The sequence below is a fragment of the Ictidomys tridecemlineatus genome, chromosome 5 (assembly GCF_052094955.1).
Source record: "Ictidomys tridecemlineatus isolate mIctTri1 chromosome 5, mIctTri1.hap1, whole genome shotgun sequence".
Taxonomy (NCBI): domain Eukaryota; kingdom Metazoa; phylum Chordata; class Mammalia; order Rodentia; family Sciuridae; genus Ictidomys; species Ictidomys tridecemlineatus.
The window spans coordinates 103,106,486-103,122,407 of record NC_135481.1 but is presented as its reverse complement, the minus strand read 5'-3'; the positions used below and the strand labels follow the sequence as shown (position 1 = coordinate 103,122,407).

The 15,922-nt window shown below is 39.8% G+C and overlaps 1 long non-coding RNA gene across 2 annotated transcripts; it reads right to left on the bottom strand.

The window, feature by feature from the left end:
* Positions 1-6,856: 6,856 nt before the first annotated feature.
* LOC144377903 (uncharacterized) lies at positions 6,857-15,887 on the bottom strand. Of its 2 annotated transcripts, XR_013439178.1 has the most exons (3): positions 12,110-15,887; positions 9,358-9,425; positions 6,857-7,669 (listed from the first exon to the last, which is right to left on the bottom strand). It is a non-coding gene; the product is annotated as an uncharacterized LOC144377903 (long non-coding RNA). The 2 variants fall into 2 exon arrangements; XR_013439177.1 differs by lacking the exon at positions 12,110-15,887 and having other exon boundaries at positions 7,228-7,669; positions 9,358-12,103.
* Between the last annotated feature and the right edge of the window lie 35 nt (positions 15,888-15,922).

Here is a 15,922-nt window from a genome sequence, read left to right as displayed (position 1 = left end):
TTTTAGGTGAGACCTGAAGTGAAGTAGACGTTTGGCTCAGTGGCAAGAGGAAGGGAACCTAGGGGTGGCAAGAGGCAGGAACAAAAATGGTATGTTGGGTTAGCAGATCAGCTTGATCTGAGTGATGGTTAGGCTGAGCCATAGTAGTAGAGCCTGCCTCCAGCCCCAGATTGGACTCAATATAGTAAAAGCTATGAAGCCATTTTGGAGTCCCGCCAATGAAGCATCATTCTAGAAAGACAAGTTTTTCAACAACAACCAGTCAACAACATGCTAAGTATTTTGGACTATGGGAAATATTAAAAGCAAGGAAAATAAAGTGGGTTTTTTTTTGTTTGTTTACTTATTTGGGAGTGAAAGCAAAAAATAAACTGAGCTTTGTGTTTAATTCACATTGACAAAGGACATTTTATTGCAAAGTGAAAGCACCTACTAGAGGAGAACTCACACCAGTTCAGTGGCCCTCTGCTGTCTACAGATCTCTGTCCTGAACAAAACACAGAACTGTATAGCCTAATCAGTATAAAATTGGAGCTAGAAACTGATATCAGGTGCACAGAAGGGTAAACAGTCAAAGATCATAACTTTTGCTTAAGTTGGGAATCTGTCAAAAATATTCTACTTATTCTACTGTCCCCTGAACAAGTTTGGAGAACTCCTTGTCTAGGTTCCACACCATCATAAGAATTAGCCTTGTGGGGCTGCCCTTTCCTTTAATATTCTGATAGAATACTCAAGTAACAAGCCAATCATGCTCACCAGATTTGGGTAGAAAGAATTGAGAATGAGAGGAAGTGAAGATGACATGTAATTGTCTTTAGGGTCATCTGCCATTCTTGTTGCAAACTCCTCCCAGTTCCTTCATCACCTCGGTCTAACACCTCTCTGTTTCAACTTCCTCTCTTTCCAAGACACAATATTAGCTAAAACTCTTGTAATGGTTGTACTCTGGTGTAACCACTGGTACAGGATTTTATGTGTATTATTTAACAAAAGTATCCCCCTCTCTCCATTCCTCAAGGCACTAATAATTCCAGGCGGGTGGATATAACAGATGTTTACCAAATGTTAGCCATTGATGATTATCTATAGTATAAAAATAGCAAAGAACTTACAACTGAATATCAGACATTCCTGCTCCATTGGCCAAGCCCACAGAGGGAATTCCTTATTAAACATCTTCCTCCTTTGCCCCTAACATGCATAGATAGGCTAAATCCTTCTTTAATGGGAATTAAGTTCTAATCTTCAAAATCATGTAAATAGCCTAAAATAAAGTAGAACTAAGGATCAGTCTTTTTTGATGATAGTTGCTCTATGACCCTCAATTAATTTTTCAATTTCTTCCATGAGGATTCTAAAAGAGTCATCACCAACCAAGATCCTAAGCCATCTGAACAGTGTGTTCCAGTCATGGTTAGTGTGAGGAAGTCATTAAAATGAGTGGTATAATTCTTCTCTCAGTTTTACAAACATGAATCAAGTGTTTCAGACTTGACAGCATTTTTCATCTCCTTCAGAGTGTGATGGCAGACCAAATAAATTGAAGTGGAAGTAAAATGAGTCTCCACTCTACCTCACCTTATTATGCAAAGCAGTTTTAGCTCCATTCCATCTCATCCTGTCATAGACTGACCCAATTGAAGTATCTTTCCAAAAAAAAAAAAAAAAAAAAGTCTATATTAGATCTCCACAAAAGAACTAACAACAAAAATCACCAATTTTTTCCCTTTAGAGGTCTCAAAAGCTACAGATAAAATTTTCAGAAAAACTAAGGTCAAAAATACCTGTACTACTTTTCTCCCATAACAGAGTCCATCCAGGTCAACATATAGGAACAGGGTAGACAGAATCTATTCACTATTCATCTGGAGCAAACCACAGTGGTCAGCCCTCATCCCCTTCTCCTCCCTTCTTCTCTCCCCTCTTTTTTTTCTCTTCTGTCTTTTATTTCTCACTAACCAAGAACAAAGTCCTGGGCTGGGGATGTGGCTCAAGCGGTAGCGCGCTCACCTGGCATGCGTGCGGCCCAGGTTCGATCCTAAGCAACTAAAAAAAAAAATATTAAAATTCTCTCTCTCTCTCTCTAAAATTTTTTAAAAAAAGAATAAAGTCCTGCTTAATCTAATGATAGTACCAGAGAAAGGAACATATCTTAGAGATCTGAAATAGTCTTCAGTTATTTCTGTCCACATTGACCTCTTTTCGTCCAAACTCCTGTTTTGTATCGTGTCTACTGTTAGGTCCCTAGACATTAGTAACTCCATTTTGGTTCTGGGACTCAGAACCAAAACTTATAAACTGCCAAGAGAAAGAAACTTAAGATACTCTGTTCCCATCGCGCCCCCCCCCATCCAAGGTCCCTACGTAGAAAAATTTGTTGTTTCCCAGCCACCTACACCCAAGGTCAATTCTAGCCTGCTCCACCCAAGGTCATTTCCAGCTTGCTCTTGTTCCTTGTTAAAAAGGAAAAACAAAAAACAAATAAAAACAACAACAACAAAAAAACCTCTATTCAAGTGACTCTGCCTGCTTTGTCTTGCAGAGGGGCAGCCTGGCAGACACTCTCTGTCAATAAACCTTTGCTTGAACTCAGAAATGGATATTTGTGCCAGCTACCCTAACATCCACTGACTCCCCCGGCCCCTGCTGGGGATTGAACTCAGGCTTGCTAGGGAAGTGCTCTATCACTGTACCACTGAGCTACATCCCCCCCGCCACTATATACTGCCTTTTAATGTTTTACATTTATTAGTTTGCCATACTCATTGAAAAGCAACAGTCAAGAGAATTGGCTTTCTTAGTATATGACAAAACTCACCAAAAATAATAATGACTCAGCAGAAACAAATCAACATGCAATTGAAAATGACCAAAATTTACTCTGAATTCAAATATTACTTTTTTGAAATATCCCTGGAAATCAATCTCTCTTCTATCAAGGAGACTCTGCAGTCTGTGACGTCTTCTTTCCACTATTGCTTTTCTCTCTTTGCAACTCTGAAGTTATTGTCATCAGTAATGCTGAAAGCATGTTTAATTCTCCTGATGCCAGGCAGTAAAAAATTCATTCCCTTTAACTCATTTAATACTTTGATAAAGATACTGAGAAAAAAACTGAAATTTTTTCCTCTCCTGTTCTGTCAGCATAATACTCCTGACACCAACTCTAGAAACAGAAAAAGTCAAAAGCAAAGTATTTTTATATAAAGTCTATTTTGGACAGGAGATGTGTGAGAGTTTTTTCCCATGTATTATGCAATTCTGCAGAATCCTCTAATTCAACTCAATTTTGATACTATCTGGAGATAACACCAGATCTCACTGAATCTGGTTGAGTTGATCCTATAAATAAATAGTCTACTAGAAACCCAGTGTTTAAATTTTTTTGATTTTTTTTGGGGGGGGGCTGCTAAAATACCAAATACAAACAAATACAAAACGGTAACCCAGTATTTTTTTATTTTAAAATTATGAACTTAGGGCTGGGAATGTAGTTCAATAGTAGAGCATGTGGCTAGAACATGCAAAGCCCCAGTACTGAAAAAAAAATACATATATGAATTTAAGGAGTTCCCAAGATATCAGTCTGTGCTCAGTTTGGGAAAAGCTAACATGAAAATATAGATGATTTATTAAGAAAAACATTAAAAATAATAAAATCTGTATAACTAAGGAAGAATAAGAGCAAACCCAGAACATTTCACAAAGGTAAACATTCACTTCTAATGAATGAGATTACATTTTTCTATCTAGGTCTTTGAGCCCTTTTCTTAAAATTTCCAGTGATGAGATTCCTATGTGCAGCTGGACTACACTTCAGTTGGGGAATGTTCTCTGTGGCAAGTCAGCACAGTCAAATGGAGCATGGAGTGTGGAAGGCAAGGTTTTTCCCACCTCCCAAACCCAACCTCTTTATGCCCTGAAACGTTCTTTTTATAAACTGGTGCTTCAATAATGGCAACACCAATTCACTTTCCCAGCAATGTGCTGCCCCTAGAATCCTAGCTCAGAGAAGAAGGAATTCTGTCTATCAGTAACAGATATATACACAATTCTCTAGTCTTCAGGATACAAAATCAATATATGAAAACCAGTAACTTTCCCAAACACCAATAATAAATCTGCTGAGAAAAAAAAATCAGGAAATCAATCCTATTCATAATAGCCTCAAAAATTAAACAAAATATCTAGAAATAAATGTAATTAGAAGGCGAAAGACTTCTACAATGAAAATTATGGAACACTGAAGAAAGAAATTGAGGAAGTTACTAGAAGATGGGCAATACCTCCTATGTTCATGGATAGGCAGAATTCATTGTTAAACTGGCCATATCACCAAAAGCAATCTGCAGATTCAAAACACCATTGAAATACCAATAACATTCTTCACAGAACTGAGAAAAAAAAGTCCTGAAATTCATTTGAATGAATAATAATAATAATAATAAAAAACAGAACAGCCAAAGCAATTCTAAGCACAAAAAGCAATGCTAGAGGCATAATAATACCTGCCTTCAAATTATACTAGAACTATAGTAACAAAAACTGCATTGTATGCATTATATATAAAAACAGAAACATAGAAGAGAATATAAGATACAGAGACAAATCTATACATCTATTGCTAGGAGCCACTGCAAAAGTATTACATTCATATGGAAATTGGGCTCCTACTGTTCACCTAGGCCCATTTGGGGACTCAAGTTACAAGACTCCCGGAGAGTTCCCATTGGTTGGGGAAGGATGGTAGGAGGGTGTTCCGGGGGAAGTGGAGCCCCCCGTGTCCGGTAGGGACACACGTGTGTGTGGACCGGCTTGTTAGGGGGACGCACACGGCCTCTCACAAAATAAAACTTTGTTTCAGTTCCATCTGGCTTGTGTTTTTGTGCTCAGCCGGGTTGCAGGATCGCAAGCTGGCGTGCACTGACAGCGACCCGCGAAAGCGCCCAGCAGGAAGGCGGCAGGTGAAAACAGCAGCGGGCAGGAGCGGAGCCAAGGCTCACGCGGCCCCCGCCGTCCAGCCTGCAGCAATCTATAGTCAGCTGATCCTTGGCAAAGGCACAAAAAACAAGTATTGGAGAAAAGACAGGCTTTTAAACACATGGTTCTGGGAAAACTGACCATGACTAGATTCTTATATCTCACCCTGCACAAAATCAACTCAAAATAGATCAAAGGCCTAGGATTTAGACCAAAAACTATGCAACTCCTACAAGAACACGTAGGGTTGTTATGCCAACATATAGGCATGAGCAATGTCTTCCTCAGTAGTATCACTAAAGCTCAGGAAATAATACCAAGAATTGTAGATGGAATGGCATTGAATTTAAAAAGCTTGTGCACAGCAAGGGAAACAACTAAGAATGTGAAGAGAAAACCCACAGAATAGGAGAAAAATTTGGTAGCTACATTTTTGATGGAGGATTAATATTCAGAATATGTAAACAACTAAAAGCCACCCCCCAAAATAACCACATCAATAATTAGGCAAATTAACTAAACAGATAAATGGCTGACAAATACATAAAAAAATGTTCCATATCCTTAGTATTCAAAGAAATTCAAATCTCACTTTCATCTCACTCTAGTTATAATGGCAACCATTAAAAATACAAACAATAATAAATGCTGGAGAGGATGTAGAGAAAAGGAAAACTTCTACATTGTTTGTGGGATTGTAGATTAGTACAACCACTATAGAAATCAGTATGGAGGTTCCTCAAAAGATAAGGAATGGAACCACTAAATGACCCAGATATACCACTCCTCGGCCATTATCCTAAAGAATTAAAGTCACCATACTATAGCGATACATTCATACCCATGTTTACAACATCACAGTTTACAATAGCCGAATAATGTAATCAGCCTAGATGTCTCTCAATGGATGAATGAATAAAGGAAAAGTGAAGATGTAATGTATTATACATGATAAAGTTTTATTCATCGATAAAGAAGAATGAAATTATGCAATTTGCAGGAAAATGGATGAAATTTGAGAGCTTTATATTAAGCAAAATAAAACAAATTTAGAAAGTCAAGGATCATGTTTTATCACATATGTAGAAGTTAGAAAGGAAAAAGGGCAAAAATCAGGACGGAAATCATGAAAACAGAAGAGGAATCAGTAAAATAGAGAAAAGGGATTGAGGGAGGGAGAAGAGGAGGGAAAGAATAAATGTTGGGGAATGCTGTTGACCAAATTATACTGCTATGTCATAGTGCATATACAAATATGTAACAATAGATCCCACTCTTGCTAAGAGTGGTGGTGCACGCCTGTAATCCCAGAAGTTTGGGAGGCTGAGGCAGGAGGATCTTGAATTCAAAGCCACCTCAGCAATTTAGTGAAGCCCTAAGTAACTCAGTGAGGCCCTGTCTTGAAATAAAATACAAAAAAAAAAAAAAAGGACTGGGTATGTGACTCAGTGGTTAAGTGCCCCTGGATTCACTCCTCAGTACCAAAAAAGAAAAAAAAAATCCTACCTTTATGTATAGTTATAATACACTAATAAAAATATGAAATTCTCTAGGTCTTGACAGTAAAAGTTTCAAGTACTTGTTTCTGATTAGAAGGACTTTTCACATCCCCTGAGAGATGTGGCAATACTACCTCCAAAAGTTGGCCCTGGCAACAATAAGCATCATCATCATCGTATTTTGTTGACTTCATTCTACCCAATCTCTCCTCTTAATATTTTGTTTCTACTGATTTAAACATAAGGCATACATACATATTTTCCATGATCAATTTCACATATTTAACATTGAACCTATACATTCCTTGGTTAGCCCGGAGTGGCTCCCTCTACATTTGTTAGACCAGGACGCAAGAAAAGACCACTGACTCCAATTAAAATCAAATTAAAGCAAGCTTATTATTTCGACTGGCCGGACTGCCTTTTCCTCCCAAAACGGCAGGAACAAGACAGCAGCCCCAGCTTTCCTACAGCCCAGCTTTATAGCCCAGAAAGTTACACAAAAGGGGGGTTACAGATAACAGGACTCTGACAAGCATCACACTAATGGTAGTTTACATTTTTTGCTGGCCCCAACATCAGAATTTATGAAGCCCATTAGAGCCTCAGAGAGGGTCGTTGTCTGGCCAGGGAAGGCCAATATTTATGAGGTGTCACTAAAGTTTCAGAGAGGGCTGCTATCTGGTCAGAGAGCCAGGCATGGGTGAGTTCAAGGCACGGGCAGGCATTCCAAGCAGGTTCAGAATTTGCAGTAATTTATAGTAAAGCCGAAATTAGCTTTTCATGGCTTTGTGGTGAGAGGGCTCCCAATTTAATAAAAGATCAGGTTGGGTTTATCATTCCCCCCTTTTCTTATGTGTCCCTTTCAAATCTTTGATAGGGTAGGGGAAGAGCACTGAGGGAATTTTAATCCCTCAGGTAACAGTCTCCAAATTTTTAGAACTCACCCAAAACCGGTCTCCCTGATTTTACCTGACTTAATTAATTACTTATATTGATAATCTATTTATTTTTGGCTCCATTGTTGTAAGAAGACAGGCGTCACTCATTTTGGCTTCTTCTGAGCTGAGAGAGGGTGACGTGAGGGAGCACGGCGTGAGGGACATGAGTTGCCTTTTAGAAGTCAGTTCGGTTTGAAGTCTGGTTGGGGAAGAACAGGTTGTAAAGTCATCTGGGGATGGGTGCTTCTATGAGAGAAACAAAAACCATGAGTACTGAGTAAATGTTGTAGCAGCTGGAACGTGTCACTGTATAGAAGTTCCCTCACCAGGCTTTAACATTTCCAGTTATCAGGCCTGTAAATTTAACATTTAACTTTTAGTGTTACAGATGTCCTTCCCCATAAGATACAGCTTAATAATTTAATGCCATCTGATCTTGCAAAATTTTTTTACTAGTATGAGCTCTGCGTCTAATAGAGAAACCTTTAATTCTGTTACTCAGGGCTGGATAATCATACTAGCAAACATGAAGCCTACCTGTGTAGGTTAGGAATAACTGTAGGCCTTAAACTAAAACTTCTGTCTCTGGCAGCTCCTCTTGATAGTCTCTTTTTATAGTTATCAGACATTTCTGTCTGAGAATCCTTCTTTGTAGCCTCCAGTCTTACTTATTTTGGGAGGCTAACATAAAGTGTATACCTTAAATAATAATAATAATTATTATTATCATCATTATTATTATTTAAAATGCCCAGGAATGGCTGTATTTTGGTTTTAACGGTCTTTGCTAAGTGTTTAAGATGAAGCAGTCAAACTGACTTTTGTTTCTATCTATTGTTAACAGCTGAGCTTTTATGGGAGTCATTCCTGGGGAAACTTCTCAGTTCTGCTAGTGCCATTTGCGCTAGGATGGGTCTAGGTCTTGCTTGACCATGTGGCTTCCCTCGGAAGCACCAGGGATGTCTCCCTTCTCTGATGACTCTCCTCTTCATAGCAAATGCACTGATTGGCTTTCTGTTCTCCAGTGGTCTCATTAGTCTCCCTGATCGGGAGGTTATGTGGCCCAGAGTTGCAAAGCTCTTTAGAGAAGTCCCCTGTTCCCTGGATTCAGACTGACTCAGAGGGCAAGAGCCGAATATTGGTTTTTTTGGCCCTTTTAATTTAACTTTAATTTTAAAACTTAATCTTAAACATCCAGCAAATAAATTTTAACAGCCTTATATTAAGAGTACTGGGCTTTAATGTCTATAACTTTATAATTATTTATCTTTTTATTAATTGGGATCTGTATTATCCTATCTGTCTTATAGGTGATGGCTTATTATCTCAAACTAACCCATGTTGTGTTCTTAAAGCAACACTTCTGTAAAACACTAACAGGGAATCTTTAGATCACTTATAAGGAAATTACAAAATAAAATTAACAAGAGTAAAAACACTTAGTTCGTGTAACAGCTACCCTGAATTTTTGGCTGAGTTATACATTATATCCCCTGTTTGAGATCCTAGTAATCTTGACAAAAAAACAACAAAAAACAAATTTTTGAACATAACTTTAAATGAACTAAAATCTGGCCTACTGTTTTCATAGTCTTTCTCACATGTAGTAAGATGGGACCCAGAGCCTCATCTCAGGTAAGGCAGGGCTCTTTATAATTCTTAAGTGTTTTAGTTCTAAAGCTGATCTTTGTATTTTTAATTATCATTTTACAAAGTTTACATAAATTGTTTGAGGTCACATGAACATTAGCTAACACCATTTGATATCACATTTAAAACATGAATTAAAGAAAGGCTGAAAGTTTTAACCTTTACATAGATTAGGCTCTCATTAACTTAAAAATACATTTAAATTGTTCCCCAATGTAAGAAGTAACAAAACTTTACATATCTTATTGATAACAGGTAAATAAATCCCCAATATATTTTTTTACCATACAACTTCCGAACACCAGCTTGATATAATGCTCTTTTAAAGTTTCTACCTTACAGACTTGTATACCTGGAAGATATGAGCACATTAACAGCATCACAATTACATTGATGTTTCTACATTAACCAAGCTTAGCTTTTAAAGAAATGGCAGTACAGTGCTCTAAAATAATAGTTCTTATTTAACCAGTTGTTTAATTTTTATGGTTGCTTGCTCTAGAAAAAAGTAAAACTTAATAAACACAATGTTATGGGTAAACTTATATTTTAAGAAATTTTTGTCTCTTTAACACATGACTGATTTTTACAATCTTATACAGACTTTAGTACAAACTTATACAGACCTTAGTAAATCAATCAGATATCTAACAAAAGTACTCATGAATAATCCCATATCAAATTTTCTTTACTTATTTATCAAAATATTAGACAAATGTATTGAACAGTGTAAACCATTTTTTGTTGAAGGAAAAGTCCTAGAACCAAGGCATATTAGACATTTTATAGACATTAATATTTTATGAGTTTTTTGAACACCTAGAAAAACTTGTAAGTTAAATTTAAAGACATTTATTTTTATCTGTTTATCCAATTTAAATTGAACCATTTAAATCACATGAATTAAAGATCTTTGGATCCATTTTTTTTAATTTGTTTTTATGAGCGCTCCTTATATATGTTAATTTGTATATCATATATATGATATACGGACATATGTATATATAGACATACAACACATAACAAAAGTGTGCACACATAACAATAGTAAAGGCCTTAGTAACTTTTCGCAGGTGAAATCTCCATTGCAATGTTTCAAAAACTCCACAGTTGGTCAAAGATAGGACTGATCAGAAAAACATTAACCTAGGTCTGTAGGGTCAAAATCATGAGCTCAAAAAAATACAGAATCTAAGGAAAAAAACAAGAGTCCTAGTAAAAATGACTGGCCAGTAATTAGTAAATACCATACAATTTACTTTTTTTCCTTAGGTCTCAGATCAGTCTCCTACTGAGCTTGCAGGCTTCTTTCATTTGCATTTCAACATAAGTCCTGGCTGAGGTCTGGAAGGAGCAGGGAAAAACTGCTATTCTGAGCAGACACCTCAGGCCTAAGGCATTTTAACTATAAGTCATAATTTTCAGGTTCCAATGTTGAAAATTATGATACAAGTTTAAGATACAATTCACAAAATTTTATATCTTTACATCTTGTTTTGTCAACAGATACCATACTATGATTTACTATCCTTGTCCAAATTAATGCACTGGTACACACAGTAACATTTTCCCAGGCTACCCAATTCAAAATTGGTGAAAAAAAGACTGAATGATTGGGAAGTTACTTGCCAACTTGGAAGTAGAGTTCTTTAGTTTTCCATCCTAAGTATTTAAGTTCTCTGGCATGAATTATCTGAAATCATAAACTAAACAACTACCTAAACCCAACTTTTAACTGCAGCATTGTGCAATGCATCAAAAACCCATTCAGATACCAGATTGTTACAATAAAACATCATCTTTTAGATACACATTCAGCCAAGATCATTCCCAAGAAACAATTTATAATATCAACACACTATTGCACATGTCTTAAAGGGTCAGAAACAAAGACACAGGACAGACAGAGAGGAGCTCCAGACTATGGCTGACAGACAGAAACCTTTTAAAACAGAGCAGATAAGAGAAAAATCTCCTACACCAGTGGCACCATAGATGTCCCCACAAGGGGACCAGATGTTTTCACAGAGGAGCAATCTGAAATATAAAATCAAGGGTCTCCATAGCGACTTTACTGCATTAAGTGTCTCCTTTTTCTTTTTCCCTTTTCAAGAAGACAGAGGTGGCATAATCCTTACAGTGCAGGGAAAGAAGGAGGGAATCCCCGAAGCAACAGGGCTTCGGCAGCTGCTGGGAGTCCCTCAGTCCCTCCTTTTACTTACAGGATTCCACCCCAAGCACATTTCATCTCCTAACATTTCAGTAGTCAGTTCTCAAAAAGTTCTGGGGGTGGGGGGGTATCAAAATTTGTAACTGAAAGTTCGGTTCCTGACCTTAGAGCCAATTAATGCCAATTTAATAATGAGGACAGGGTTTTGAGAAAAAGAAAAAGGGAGTTTTATTGTTTTGCTAACAAAGGAGAAACACCGGGAACTCTGCCCAAAGGTTGTGACTCTCTTGATCTGGAGGGACAAGGGGTTTTAAAGGAGTCTCACTTGTTAACCTGGGAGATACTCAGTTCTTAGGTCCCCAGCAGGCATTGCCCTCTGCACTGGAGGTGCTTCAAGCAGCCAGCTAGGGGCTTCTCTCCTCCTGCTTAACAAAGGGGGGTACAGTTCATCACAGTTCCTTAAAACACAGTCCAAAGGGGTGTCAGGCTGACTTGCTTTATTACCCATTTTCACGTCCAATATCCTTAAGTTTTTATCACTGAAATCACACAACAAAACGCACAAAAACAAACAAACAAAAAACATATAGAACACAGAACAAAAACAAGAAAACAGAAACCCGGCGCCGAAACAGAAACAGAGGAGCAATGCAACGTCTTGCCAAAGCTCCGGGGTAGGAGTGCGTGCATGCCCGTCGGCACCTCTCTACCCTTCCAGAGGAATTCCCTACAGAACAGAACAGAAGACAGAACGATTTCTCGTACTGTCCGGACAGGAGTATATGTGAGCCTCGCCAGGCCACCTCTCTGTCATCAGAAGAGATCTCCCTTAACCGGATATCAGATGTTATAAAGGCGCCACTTACCTATGGAGGCCTCCTCCACCAGGTGCTTGCTAATAGTTTTAGTGCGGCAGTTCACTGCAGGGTTCCGGGGACTGAAGGCTCACTCCGAGGCCTTGGAACGTCTCAAGTTGCGCACCCCCTAGAGTGGCTCTCCAGTCCGGAGCCCTGGAGCGAAGGCCGGCTTCAGAATTTCCAGCAGTCTGGTCTTGTGGTCTGGTCGGGCAGGGTCATCTCGCTGGGGCCTCCAAAATGTTAGACCAGGACGCAAGAAAAGACCACTGACTCCAATTAAAATCAAATTAAAGCAAGCTTATTATTTCGACCGGCCGGACTGCCTTTTCCTCCCAAAACGGCAGGAACAAGACAGCAGCCCCAGCTTTCCTACAGCCCAGCTTTATAGCCCAGAAAGTTACACAAAAGGGGGGTTACAGATAACAGGACTCTGACAAGCATCACACTAATGGTAGTTTACATTTTTTGCTGGCCCCAACATCAGAATTTATGAAGCCCATTAGAGCCTCAGAGAGGGTCGTTGTCTGGCCAGGGAAGGCCAATATTTATGAGGTGTCACTAAAGTTTCAGAGAGGGCTGCTATCTGGTCAGAGAGCCAGGCATGGGTGAGTTCAAGGCACGGGCAGGCATTCCAAGCAGGTTCAGAATTTGCAGTAATTTATAGTAAAGCCGAAATTAGCTTTTCATGGCTTTGTGGTGAGAGGGCTCCCAATTTAATAAAAGATCAGGTTGGGTTTATCACATTACCCAACAATAACAGCAGCGGTGGCTAGCTATCTGCTATGTGTTTTCTCTACATTACTTTGCTTAATCCTGAAAGGAAAGTGACCACAACACTTAGAGTGACCAAGAGATCTTTATTGCAGCAGTGCAAAAGAAAGAGAGAGAGAGAGAGAGAGAGAGAGAGAGAGAGAGAGAAGAAAGAGAAAGCAAAAGCAAGAGAAGAAAGAGAGATCAAGAGCAAGAGCAAGAGAGAGGGACCCCGCAGGAGGGAGTTTTTATAGCCAAAATCTGATGGGGTCTCTGGGTCTGCAAGCTGCCTTGTTAGTGTACAGTGATTGGATGATACAGTAGTGTCATCTTCTGCCTTCAGGCAGATGGGGCAGGGTGTAGATGTGGGTTTCCATTGTACCAGATGGGTGGGGGTCGAGTGTTCAGCCTTGAGTGGGGTTGAGTGTTCAGACTTGATGCAAACAGGTGATAAAGGACCAGATAAAGGGGTTTGAGTGCATGAGTTACCCTGCAGCTAACATTCATTCAGCCTGCCCTGCAGACAGCTTAATTCAGCCTGCCCTGCACCTAACATCCCTCCCTTTTTTGTTTTTCTAAGTGACATGGGGGCAGTGAAAAGTTGTCTGGCTACTTCCTGGGGGCGGCGTGTGGCCTACCTGGGAGCGTGGGAGAATGTTCAGGGGACAGTCTTGGGAATACCAGGGTGGCTAGAGATAACATCCAGTGGCTATAGACAGTCATCTCATAAGGGACAAAGTCCATAAAGGTTCCTTGAAGCCATAGGTTGTCAACCATTCCTGAGCAAAGGTATCAGTCATTGGTCTTGTTGGAGGGACTCTAGGAAATACCGGAGGTGGTGTGGTTGAATCCAGTTAATGTGAAGGGTGACTGAGAGTGGGTGGTGTCATCCTGGTGCCATATCCCTTGGATGTAGAAGCAACCATCTGTGGGTTGGGATAGAATCTTTTTAAGGCAGGAGACGTGGTACCAGGGAGAGTGGCTCAAAAGCTTGGCTGCTGTTGGGCTAGTAAGTATGACTGTATGGGGTCCTGTCCAGTGAGGTTCCAATGATTGAGGATGCAGTTCCCAAAGTAAGACTGCAACACCCAGTTGAAGAGGGTCCGATTCAGTTGCTGGTTGTGCTGGGATTGAGGGAATGAATGGCACAGGAAGGCACTGGTCTGCGTGTTCCCTTAAGAGTTTGCGTAGAAGTGTGAGATAAGACAGGTAGGACACAATGGGAGGAGGAGTGATTGGAAAGCTTTGTTTGGTTAAGCAAGGGCACCCACAGAGTTGCTCAGAGGCGCTAAGGCCTGAGGGAGCTCTAGGGGCTGCCTGAATTCAGGTGAGGGCCAACAGCAGGAGATGGGGCCAGGACAGCCCGAGTTCAATAGCAAGTTTAGTGACATGATCCTTAAGAATGCCCTTAGGCCTCTCAACTTTACCCGAGGATTCGGGTCAGTGGGAGATGTGGAACCTCCAAGTGATGCTGAGGCCTTTGGAGACTAGTTGAACAACCTGAGAAGTGAAGGCTGGACCATTGTCTGACTGGATGGAGGGGGAAGTCCGAACCTGGGAATGATCTGCTCAATGAGGATGGAGGTGAGGGTGTCATCAGTTTCCCTGGATGTAGGGAAGGCATCTATCCAACCTGAAAAAGTATCAACCAAAGTAAGTAGGTAGTGGAGATTTTTGTGCCTAGGCACATGAGTGAAGTCTATCTGCCAGTCTTCGCCTGGCTGGTGGCTCCTCATCTGATGCACGAGGAGTTTAGGTTTGTTGCTTTCTTGTGGGGATGCTGTAGAGCAGACAGAACAAGCCAAGTGAACCTGCTGGAGAGTAGTTCTCGTTCCTGGGAAGTAAAAGAGGAGTTGTAAAAACTGGAAAAGGGGTTAGGGAGGGTTTTAGATGGGGGCAGAGTTTCTGGAGCTGGAGGTGTTGGTCATGAGTCATAGGTCTCCATCTTGGGTATCAGGGGCGGTAGTCTTAAAGAAGTGGTTGACTGACTGACTGGTTGGTGAATCTGTGTATCTGATCTTGCAGGAATTTAACATACATGGTCCTATTAGGAGAAACATAAAGGGGACTGGGGTCCTGTGAGGGGGAGGAGCCAAGGCCAACTTGACTGAACATTCCCTATGGAGACTGTTGGCCTAGTTGCTGTCTCCTCTTTTCTAGCTATTCTTGTCCTTCATTACTTCCAATAATGACTGTATTTTGGTTTAACTGTTTTTGTTAGGAGTTTAAGATCAAGCCGGTCAAAATTGACTTTGTTTCTATCTACTGTTAAGAGTCAGCCAAGTTCCCATAGGGGTCACTCGTGGGGAAACTTGAGAGCAGCTTCTTAGTTCTGCTAGTGCCATTTGTGCTAGGATGGGTCCAGGTCTTTCTTGACCATGTGGCTTCCCTAGGAAGCATCAGGGATGTCTCCTTTCTCCAATGACCTTCCTATTCATAGCAAGTGCACTGATTGGTTTTTCATTCTCCGGTGGTCTCATTAATCTCCCTGATCGGGAGGTTATGTGGTTTAGAGTTGCAAAGCTCTTTAAAGAAGTTCCCTGTTCCCTAGATTCAGACTGACTCAGAGGGCCAGAGCCAAATATTGGTTTTCTTGGCCCTTTTAATTTATTTTTAATTTTAAGTCTTGATCTTAAACATCTAGCAAGTCAGTCTCACCAGTCTTAAAATAAGGGTACTGGGCTTTAGCTGAAGTCTGGCCTTCTTTGGAGTCATTCTGACATGTAGTAAGTTGGGAGGCAGAGACTTATCTCAGGTGAAGCAGGGCTCTTTATAAATCTTTGGCAAAGTGTTCTAGTATTGAAGTTGATCTTTGTTTCTTTAATATCATTTTATAAAATTAACATATATTGTTGCTTGAGGTCACATGAATATTAGCTAACACAATATGATATTACATTTAAATTGTACCCCAGTGTATAGAACTTTATATTAATCTTACTGATAATAGGTCCAGTTATAGAACATTAAATGATATAAATAAATCTCCATTGTTATTTTTATAAGCCTAAAATTACCATGCAAACTTTTGGAGAACATCAGCTTGATATAATTCTCTTCTAAAGCTTCTAC